This window comes from Anomaloglossus baeobatrachus, chromosome 1 (genome assembly GCF_048569485.1).
Source record: "Anomaloglossus baeobatrachus isolate aAnoBae1 chromosome 1, aAnoBae1.hap1, whole genome shotgun sequence".
In the NCBI taxonomy this organism is placed as follows: Eukaryota; Metazoa; Chordata; class Amphibia; order Anura; family Aromobatidae; genus Anomaloglossus; species Anomaloglossus baeobatrachus.
The window spans coordinates 794115769-794127608 of record NC_134353.1 but is presented as its reverse complement, the minus strand read 5'-3'; the positions used below and the strand labels follow the sequence as shown (position 1 = coordinate 794127608).

Here is an 11840-nt window from a genome sequence, read left to right as displayed (position 1 = left end):
TTTTTTTTTTTTTTTCACTGCTCTTGGTCCAGCGCCCCCTATCTTTTTGCTTTTGCCATCCTCCTTCATAGCTCTGTGTGGCTGATGCGTCCTACGTCATCCTCACAGTGTCCTCCATGGCGCTCCTGTGCACTTTTCTCTGCCCTGCTGTGGTCACAGCAAAGTACTGTAATGTATAGGCGCGGGGAAAGGTCAAAGATGCCCGCGCACAAAAATACTTTGATCTGTCCTCAGCAGGACAGAGAAGTCCGCATGCTCAGGAGCACAATGGAGGACACGCATTGGAATGATTAACCCTTTAGTGACGGAGCTAATTTTCACCTTAATGACCAGACCAAATTTTTCAATTCTGACCAGTGTCACTTCATGAGGTTATAACTCTAGAACGCTTCAACGGATCCCGGTGATTCTGAGATTGTTTTTTCGTCACATATTGGACTTCATGTTAGTACCAAATTTAGGACAATATTTTTTGCGTTTATTTATGAAAAAAATTGAATACTGGCAAAAATTATGAAAATGTTGCAATTTTCCACTTTTGAATTTTTATACCGTTAAACCAGAGATTTCTGTGACACAAAATAGTTAATAAATAACATTTCCCACTTATCTACTTTACATCAGCACAATTTTGGAAACAAAATTTTTTTTTTCGTTAGGAAGTTAGAGGGGTTCAAAGTTTATCAGCGATTTCTCATTTTTACATCAAAATTTACAAAACCATTTTTTTAGGGACCACATCACATTTGAAGTGACTTTGAGAGGCCTAGATGACAGAAAATACCCAAAAGTGACACCATTATAAAAACTGCACCCCCCAAAGTACTCAAAACCACATTCAAGAAGTTAATTAACCCTTCAGGTGCTTCACATGAACAAAAGCAATGTGGAATGAAAAAAAGCAAAAATTAAAATTTTACCTAAAAATGTTGCTCTAACCCAAATTTATTCACTTTTAGAAGAACTAACACAACAAAATGGACCCCAAAACTTGTTCCCCACTTTCTTATGAGCGCGCCGATACCCCACATGTGGTCAGAAACCTCTGTTTGGGTAAATGGGAGGGCTCGGAACAGAAGGAGCAATATTTGAATTTTGGAAAGCAAATTTGGCTGAAATAGATTGTGGGCACCATGTTGCATTTACAGGTCCGCTAAGGTACCCAAACAGAAGAAACCCCTCACAAGTGACGCCATTTTGGAAACTAGACCCCTCAAGGCTTCTATCTAGGGGTATAGTGAGCATTTTAGATCCACAGGTACTTCACAGACTTTGTTAACGTTACGTTGTCATATTGAAAATTGTAATAATTTTCTCAAAAATGTTGCTTTAGCATCAATTTTCTCACTTTTTCAAGAGGTAATTCCAAAAATTTGACCTCAAAGTTTGTTAACCACTTTTTTATGAGCGCGGTGATACCTCACATGTGGTCTGAAACCTTTGTTTGGACAAATGGGAGGGCTTGGAACGAAAGGAGCAATATTTGAATTTTGGAAAGGAAATTTGGCTGAAAAAGATTGCGGGCACCATGTCACATTTGGAGGACCCCTAAGGTACCTAAACAGCAGAAACCCCGCACAAGTGACCCCATTTTGGAAACTAGGCCCCTCAAGGAATTTATCTAGATGTTTGGTGAGTACCCTGAACCCCCAGGTGCTTCACAGAATTTTATAACGTTGAGCCATGAAAAAAAAATAAATAAAATTTTACCACAAAATTGTTATTTCAACCAGGTAGCTTTTTTTTTTACAAGAGTAAAAGGAAAAAATTAAGCATAACATTTATTGTGCAATTTCTCCTGAGTTTGGCGATACCTTATATGTGGTGGAAATCAACTGTTTGGGTGCACAGCAGGGCTCGGAAGGGAAGGAGTGCCATTTGACTGCAAAATTGGCTGGAATCAATAGCGGACACCAGGTTGCATTTGGAGAGCCCCTGAGGTGCCTAAACAGTGGCTGTCCCCCACAAGTGACTCCATTCTGGAAACAAGACACCTCAAGGCTTTTATCTAGGTGTATAGTGAGCAGTTTGAATCCACGAATACTTCACAGAATTTGATAAGCTTAGGATGCCATATTGAAAATTTTCATTTTTTTCACAAAAATGTTGCTTCAGCATCAAATTTCTCACTTTTTTAAGAGACAACAACAAACCGTGGACCCAACAGGTTGTTATCCAATGTCTTATGAGCACAGGGATACCCCACATGTGGTCAAAAACCTCTGTTTGGATAAATGGGAGGGCTTGTAATGGAAGGAGTACCATTTGAATTCTGGAAAAGTTGAGATAAATTGCGGGCACCATGTCACATTTGCAGGGCCCCTTGGGTACCTATACATTAGAAACCCCCCACAAGTGACTCCATTTTGGAAACTGGACCCCTCAAGGATTTTATTCAGGAGTATAGTAAGCATTTTGAATCCACAGGTACTTCACAAAAATGTTGCTGTAGCAACAAATGTCTCACTTTTAGGCTATGTGGCCATGATCCAGCGACACGGCGTCTAGTACACAGTGTCAGCCTTCCTGCAGAGATGTGAGTGTTGTCCACAGGAGAGCGCAGCTGCCCATGCCCACGATTTGGGTTCAGGCCGCTGTGGAGCTCTATGCTACCTGCAGAGAACACTCATCTCCGCAGCATAAATTGACATGCTGAGGCTCGGGAAGCTGCGCCACAGGTCGGTTTATGCTGCGGAGAAGAGAAGCACAGTGGGCACGGGATTTCTAAAAATCCTTCCACTGTGCTTCTACTGCACAATGCAGCGTTATGGACGCAGGGAAAACACTCTGCGCCCAAAACGCTGCAAATCCCGATTGTGGGCGCACAGCGTAAAATGCTACAATGGATGAATGGATAGATGTCAAACAAATATAACGTCCCACCCCCTGCATATTCTAAGCTGGCGCCCTTTAGTGCCTTTCATGTGGCACTAAAGGGTGCCTAGCCTTGTATTTAGCCCCCCAAAAAATTAATAATTAAAATAAACGACGTGGGGTCCCCCCTCTTTTTGATAGCCAGCTAGGGTAAAGCAGACAGCTGTAGCCTGCAAACCACAGCTGACAGCTTCACCTTGGCTGGTGATCAATTTGGAGGGCTCCCCAGGCGTTTTTTTAAAAAAAAACAAAACGTGGGATCCCCCCCAAATTAGATCACCAGCCAAGGTGAAGCAGACAGCTGGGGTCTGGTATTCTCAGGGTGGGAAGAGCCATGGTTATTGGACTCTTCCCAGCCTAAAAATAGCAGGCCGCAGCCGCCCCAGAAGTGGCGCATCCATTAGATGCGCCAATCCTGGTGCTTCGCTCCAGCTCATCCCGCGCCCTGGTGCGGTGGCAGACGGGGTAATATATGGGGTTGATACCAGCTGTAATGTCACCTGGCATCAAGCCCTGGGGTTAGTGATGTCACGGCATCTGAACAGATACCCGACATTACTAACCCAGTCAAGTAATAGAAAAAAATAAAGACAAAAAAAAATTTGAAAAAAAAAACTCCCCGAAACATTCCTCTTTTACCAATTTATTGAAAATAAATTTCGGTCGCTGTAATCCATTTTGGAGGTCCCTCGGCGACTCTGGATCTTCTAGAATATGGGGGGCACGTTCAGGGAACGTATCCCCCATTTTCTGGAAGAGCAAGCTCTCCATGAGCAGTGTGGGTGCAGTAATCTGAGAATACTGCACTCACACTGCCCCGGTCCAACCTAGGGCAGAGTGACCTGCAGTAACCTCATTCTAGAATATGAGGGGCACGCTCACAGAACGTACCCCCCATTTTCTAGAACAGCAGCCTCTCCATGTGAGGAGTGTGGCTGCAGATCACTGCACTCACCCTCCCCCGGTCCACAGTGGAGCAGCCTGTGCAGTAGCGACGTCAGCATCCTTGCTTGCAGGGATCCAGCTGACAGCCGCTGTCTGCGCATGCGCCGCCAGCTTTCAAGAAGGAGGCGGCGTGATCGCGGGGCCGGAGCAGCAGCAGCCAGGTAACGTATAACCGGGGGTTGGGGTGACCTGGGGTGGCGGGGGGTGACCTGGGGACAACTTTCTGCCGCATGTGACGTGTCACATGCGGCAGAAAGAGCAGCATGAATGCGGCCGCCATCTTCCACGCTCCGGAGGGGGGAGGGGGGAGGCGGCTCTGGAGACCGGAGGGGGCTCCGGGGACCAGAGATCTCCGGTGTACCGGAGGAGGGGTCAGGGGGAGGACATTTCCCTCCGATCTGAAATGTTTGATCATTTCAGATCGGAGGGAAATGAATTCAGAGCCAGCGGCGGCGTGAGTTTTCAGCGCGCGTCGGCGCCATCTTGGATTTTCCGGAGGGGGGGTAGGGGTGGTGGGGGGACTCTCCGGTACCGGGGGCTTTGGGGGCACTAAGGGCTCATATTTATTTCTCATCTGACATGTTTGATCACGTCAGATGAGAAATAAATCAATTTTACCGGCCATTTTTTTTTAATGTTGTCGCCGGTATACGGTGTATACCGGCGATCGCATTAACGGGGTCCAAAAAAACACCCCGATTCATTTTTCGTCACTGGGGGGCGCTACAAGCTTTTTCCGGCCTGACGTCTCAAGACGTCGGAACAGAATAAGTACCCTGTTTTTCCGACGTCTTGAGACGTTAGGCCGTCGCTATGGGGTTAAAGACACGTCATCCACATGGAGCAGGGAAGGAAGACGACAATCGCAACAAGATAGGAGGATCGGGTCAGAGCCGCCCATCAGACTGAATTGCTCCGCAGGAGAGTATAAATATAAAAAAAAAAAAAAAAAAAAAAAAAAGTGTATGTCGGCTCACTTCCGGTCCTAGGGATGGCACCGTGCGTACGCACTATGCAGTGTCCGGTATGAAGGGGCTTCCTAATTATCAGTCACAGCTACTGGCCCAAGCGTTTAATCTGCACATGGACCCCCCCCAATCACTCCCTGATGAAGCAGTCGTGAAACAATTGTTGGAGTGGTGTGTGTAGGGCTGTTCATCATATTGGTATGGCACCTGCAGTTATCTGCATAAACTAATGTCTAATTGGTTTCCAATTGATTTCTGCACAGTTTATAAAGGTTCTGCAATTTGCAAAATATAGATATGCATATATTCTATGCCTTTTACAAGGCTGCTTTCACACTTGCATTGAACGGCATCCGTTGCATTGCGTTGTGTGACGGATGCAACGGACGCATTGCATATAGTGGCACAACGGATGCTAGGGATCGTACAAAATAACGCAATCCGTTAGTTTTTTTTTTTCTTGACTTTACACATCTGGGCATGCGCAGTTGTGCAAGGACAGATGCGTTAACGGAATTCTAACAGAATTCGCCACCATAGGCATCCATTATAAAAACAATGTACGTCAACGGAATCCTGCAGGTTGCTTTTTTTTGACACTACACCAAGCACAGAAAAACGCTACATACAGCGTTCCATCCGCCAGGCAGATGCAACGCAAGGCCATCCGTTGCTATCCGTAGCCAATAGAAGTCTATGAGGAATGAAAACGTTTCCTGCAACGGTTACCGTAATTCCTCTAGGCGGCGGATAGCAACAGATGCCGTTCAACGCAAGTGTGAAAGCAGCCTAAGTTATATCAGTACATATAGAGGCTATTTCATACGGTCATTTGATCATACGTTTTTAATGGCCTCACTATGCTTTATCTTATCCATATTAGATGTGTGATTAGATATATATAGAAAAGAAAAAAAATGTCAAATATAAAATTCTGTTAATTGCACACCTTGTTTTGTATTTAGAATATAACACTTCTGGAAGAAATGTATCAACATATACTTCTATATTGCATTTGATTTGTGCTGCCGTTTTGATGTCCATGCCGCCCAACACACCAAGAGATTCTGTATCACTTTTAAATGTCTGTTTTTGTATTTTTAATGAATTAAGATTAGATTACTAACTTTACGGTTGCCTCAACTGAATACTATTTTCTGGGCTATATATTAGCCATCAATGGTGTTATATCCTTTTTGAAAGGTTATGTATAAAGTTCCCTTTAAAGCAAGAGTCGTCCTTCATAATTCCAAAAAGTTTGTAGACAAAAATATAGGTAACCGAGCAACAACTTTTTAATACACAGAACTAGTTTCTTAAAAAAAGAATGTCCACTACTAAGATAACCCAGTCTCATCCCACGTTTCCAACAATTACAATGAAAACGCTTAGGCCGTGGCCACACGGGGCTCTACTGCGATGCTCGCATGACACTCGGCTCGCGCTGGCAGCACAGCAGCAGCCGAGTCATGCTAGTATCCTTGTGACTGAGGTCTGACTGTGCGTGCGGACCTCAGCTGCGGGGGGCGGGCCGGCTGTGCAGAGAGGCGGGTTGGCACTGAGGAGGGGAGGGATTTCCCTCTCTCTCTCTCTTTCCGTAGCCGGCTATTGCCATTCTCGCACTGCACTGGCAGTACACCGGAGTACCGCGAGTGCAGTGCGATTTTTCTCTCGCCCCATTCATTACAGTTGCAGCATGCTGCGATTGTTTTCTCGGTCCGATTAGGGCTGAGAAAATAATCGCTTATGTGTGCTGACACACAGGCTAGAATTGGTCCAAGTGGAATGCGATGTTTTATCGCTCTCCACTCGCACCGATTTTCTCATCGTGTGGCTTAGGCCTTATACTCAACCTCCGGTGGATGTGGTCCCATTCTAGTGGTGCTGGCGTTCCCAGGTGTCACATGAGGTTGTGATGTGACGCGAGCCCCGCGCCCAATGATAGTCAGTTTCTCTCCCCGCCCTCAGACATATGACAACAGGAAGTGAGAGCTGTGGCTACTACAGACTTCCTGTTGACTGCTCCAGTGTGTGAAAGTGGCTGTGATTGAGCGCAGGGCTTGCGTGACATCAGTAGCGCCATAGAAATGGCACCAACACCAGAAGTGAGCCTTTTATCATTTTATTTGGGAGAAACATGTGGAAGGGGATTGTGCTAGTAGTGGACAACGCCTTTAAAAAGGTATCTGCAGTTGTAGTCTTCGTAAAGTGCTAATAAAAAAAACCCAAAAACAACAGTGGTGTCCAACTACTAGTTCAAGGTCTCTTTACAGGTCTTATTTCCAACAACATAGCAGGTCACCAGCTGAATGATGAACAAAAATAGCGCTCATCTACAGGAACATTGGATGAAGCCATCTTTCATTTGAGATACTAAACATTATAGGTTTCAAAGCGCTGAGCACATTAAAAGAATGAAATCCAATTCAGGGGTCATGCACCATCACTAATGTGACGCTGATCACTCACGCCTGACCCTCCCCTATTCCTCAGGCTGCTATACTTATGGCACACCTTCAGTGCTACACTAACTCAATGGAGATTATTTCACATATGGGATACACAGTCATCTGTATTACTCAAATAGCAAGCCTAGCCCTGCACATATCCAGGTGTATGAGGCTACTTACACATTACTGGTGCCACCATATTGCAGATGGACAGAAATAACTTGTAGGATCCGTAGATGACTTTTCAGTGGTTATTTTAGGGTGGCTGTTACCATGCAAGGAAGACATCCATGTCAGGTAACAAAACTCAAAAAAAGAAAAAGCTGATCACAGCTGGATTCCCTTGCCTCTGACTCTGTGCCATGGAGAGCTCTGCACTACAGACAGCAGGTGAGCGAGGCCGCTCTCCACTAATGTGCACAGCAAAACCTAGTATCAGCAGGACACAGCCCGAGAAGCCCCTGGTAAAGAATAAAGTAGTTTCATGACTTCACTGCCCTGATGGATACCGAGCTGTATACCTAAAGAACCGTAATAAAGCTCAATAGGGCCACAGACATACGGCAGGCTTTTACTCAGTGTTTCTAAGTAGAAACCAGGAGGGTGAAACAAACAAAAAAGACTTGCAGCTCCTCCATGTTTCTGATCCACTCATTGTTTAGGCTTAGGCTAAGTTCACATTTCCGTTGATTTGTATCAGTCACATGCGTCGCTTGACGCATGTGACTGATGCGCTGTTCAACGCTGTACAACGGATGACAAAGAACAGAATTCTTTGTCGGATTCCGTTGTGTGCGGGGGGCGGAGTCAGGCGCTGAGGATGTCAGTGGAAGTGCTGCGGTCTGCATGGCTGGGGACAGGTGAGTGTATCTGTGAGTGTATGTATGTATGTATGTGCACATGCAAAGTGCGGGAGGGGGCAGAGCCGAGCGGGGGGCGGGGCCAGGCGCTGAGGATGTCAGTAGAAGTGCTGCGGTCTGCATGGCTGGGGACAGGTGAGTGTATGTGTGAGTGTGTATGTGCATGCATGCATGTATGTATGTATGTATGTATGCATGCATGCATGTATGCATGCATGCATGTATGTATGCATGCATGTATGTATGTGTGTGCACATGCAAAGTGCGGGAGGGGGCGGAGCCGAGCAGGGGGCGGGGCCAGACGAGGGTGTTAGTGGCAGTGCTTGTCTGCATGGCTGGGGACAGGTGTGTGTGTGTGTACATACATGTGCGGAGTGCGGGAGGGGGCGGGGCCGAGCGGGGAAGTGTCGGCCTCCCTGCACACGTAACCAGCCTAAATATCGGGTAACAGCAAAGCACCCGATGTTTACCTTGGTTACCCGATATTTACCTTGGTTACGGGCCTACACCGCTTAGCGCTGGCTCCTTGCACCGTAACCAGGGTAAATATCGGGTAACCAACCAAAGCTGGTGACGTGTGCAGGGAGCCAGAGAGCATGTGCAGCGAAATCCGACAGATCTCGCTGCTCAAAAAACGTTACATGCTGCGTTCCCCCCGCCCGGCGGTCAGTCGTTCCACGACTGATCAGTCGGAGGGTGCAACGCAGCATCATCAGTCACAATCCGCTGCTCATACAAGTCTATGGAAGCAGCGGAATCCGCTAAACGGATTCCGCTGTTTACAAGAGCAGCGGATTGTGACTGATAGATTTTAGCGGAAATGTGAACTTAGCCTTACACATACTGACAAGTGAGCATGGCCTGTGGGTGAACTTACATTCTGGTTGTATTACAATTTTTGCCAGGTGTCATTTTGTGAAAAACATGGCAAAAAAAAAAGTGTGATTTGAACAAACGATCAGTTCAACATAGTGGGTAAAACTGTGAGTACAGTACAGTCAGTCTGAAATACACTTTATCCCCCCTTCATGCATATGGGCGTAACTATGTCCTATGCTGCGAGGAGGGTGCAGAGACGGGAAGGGGCTCAGGAGCGGAGCTCCCTCCACATTCAGCTGATGTTGGCTACATTAAAAAGTCATCTGTCGGGGGGCGTGTCCAGGATGCTGAGCTGAGTGGACGTGGGGAAGAGGAGCTCCTGTTGACCCTCAGCTAAATCAGCACTTATCATAAGCATAAACCTACTCACCGGCTCTCAGGATGGGACCACGGAGGATTAAACCATCGCAGCAGGCATCGGTGGCCCCCCTGCTGCACACCACGGCGCTGGATACTTTCTTGGGCCTGGAACAGGGTCCAGGGGAGGCCCGGACGCCATCTTTCCAGGAACATGGAGGGGAAATGGAGGCACTGGCCCGGCCTGCTAAGCAGCAAGAGAAGGAGGAGTGGGTGAGCGGGGACACAGGGGGGAGTGGAGGAATCCCTGCAGCAGATCCAACAGGGGATGCCTTGGCTCAGCAGCCCTGCACTGCATCGGATCCTCAGGCACAGCAGCAGCAGGCCCAGGAGCACATAGTGGCTGTGGGAGATAAGGTGGAGGTCGGGGGGCAGCCCTCCCCACTGCCAGGAGAAGGGACTGCAGCTACAGCTGGTAATATCAGGGAACAGAGCAGCCTGCTTCCCCCCTCTGGGCCTCGGTGTGGAGATCAACTTCCCCAGCTTCCCCAGCACCAGACTAAAACTCCAGTGTCTATTACTGCAGGTGCTCACCTTAAAGGGCCAGACACCTTCTATAAGGACATGCATGATTTCATAAGTAAACTTCCTTCTAAAGAGGACTTTCAATGCCTCATACATGAGGTTAAAGCAACTTGCAGGTCAGAAATAGCTGAAGTGAGGAGAGATTTGCAGCAATTGTCTGGCAGAATTGAATCCCTGGAGGAAGAGCATGACATCACCAGATCCCATGTATCAGAATTACACAAACTGGCAACATCGCAACAAAAAATTATGGAGGATATGCAGTCTCACATAGAGGATCTCGACAACAGAGGACGCCGTTGCAATGTCCGTGTGAGGGGGGTCCCAGAGTCAGATGGGCCCGAGGACACAAACTCCATACTACAATCCATCTTTAATGAAGTGTTGGACGCTCCCCCTTCTAACATCATCAAGCTGGACAGGGCACACAGGGCTTTACAGCCGAAGAATTTATCCACCCAACCCCGGGACATCATTTGTTGCATCCACGACTTCTCCACCAAAGAACTGATCATGGCTAAGGCTAGAATGAGGCGCACGGTATCTGTGTTCAATGGCAAGGAAATCCAGCTTTTCCCGGATCTTTCTCGCATCACACTCCAGAAAAGGCGGCACCTCAAACCCCTCCTCACGAGCCTGAAGGAGCACCAGGTTCCATACCGCTGGGGTTACCCGTTTGCACTAACAGCGCGCAGAGGGGGTAAATCGGCGACCCTTCGCACTCCAGCAGATACCACTCTGTTCTGTGAAGCACTGGACATTACAGCGGTCTGTATCCCAGATTGGGACTTGCAAAGGTTGGAAGGTCCGCCCCCTCCCGTGTGGTCCAAGGTGAGGGGTGGAGGGCGTGGGGCTTTGGGGGGGAGAGGAGGTAGGGGCCGCGGGTCGCTCCCCTCCCCGGCTCGGCGTTGAGGACACTCCTTAACCTGGTTGGTGCCTATTTCTTATACCCTCTGAGTTCCAGTGGCTGAGCATGCTTTGTGATACTGTGACTCTCTACAGCAAGCCTCTGACTGTCCATTGTGTCATCTGCGGCCCTCTGGGTCTGTTGAGCTGCATAAGGGGGGGGGGGGGCTGTAGCCACAATGATGCCGTGGGGGGTAGGGGGGTTGGCGGGAGCCCGGTCCCCTTACTTGGAGTTAGTGGTTGAGGTTTTTTGTTTTTTTTTTCTCCTCCCTTGTTTCCTTTAGAGACGGGCCCGTGCCCACTGGACTGACCCCCGTGGGAGGGCTACTGGGGAGTGAGGTGGGTGGCTCTCTCAGCCCAGACGGGTTGGGGAACCTCCCTCTAGGTCTCTCCCTTCCGGGTTTACCCCCCGGGAATCTATGCCTAAGGTTTATGCATTTTGGTTAATGTTCTTAATTCATGTTCATTTCTATGTTTGTCCTTGTCTTCCCCCCTCCCCGATGTTTTTTCCTTATGTGTCCTTTCAGGTACCACCCCTTCTAGAGTCCCTGGGAGCTGCGGCCCTTTGTCGTATGGACCGTCTCCTCTGGCCGGCTTCACAGGGGAAGTCATGCCCCCGACGGTATAGGTGTGCCATTAGCTTTTTCTTACTTCTAAGTTTTAGATATGACCCGCATTATCTCTCTTAACGTAAAAGGTCTGAATTCACCCCGTAAGAGGAAATTGCTGCTACAGGAACTGAAAACATCAGGTGCAGACATAGCCTTTATCCAAGAAACACATTTTGTGGAATCAAACACTTTCAAATTTGCGTCCCACCGCTTTCCCATCCATTACTCGGCTTACTCGGGCTCCAAGAGGGGGGGAGTTGCTATTTTAATATCCTCCAGTTGTCCTCTACAAATTACGGGTTCTCACTGCGATCCAGAGGGTAGATATGTGATTCTGGAGGGCCAACTGGGGGGATCCCCGCACATACTGGCCAACATTTATGCACCTAACGAAGGGCAGATACGCTTTCTTAAGAAAATACTCGATCTGATAGGCGGACTGGCACCGGCCTCTACGGTGTTGGG

General features: G+C 47.9%; 1 protein-coding gene across 2 annotated transcripts in view; it reads right to left on the bottom strand.

The window, feature by feature from the left end:
* Nucleotides 1-11840, bottom strand: part of FEM1C (fem-1 homolog C) — a 62134-nt gene that overhangs the window by 19605 nt on the left and 30689 nt on the right. The gene's annotated exons all lie outside the window — the stretch shown is intronic.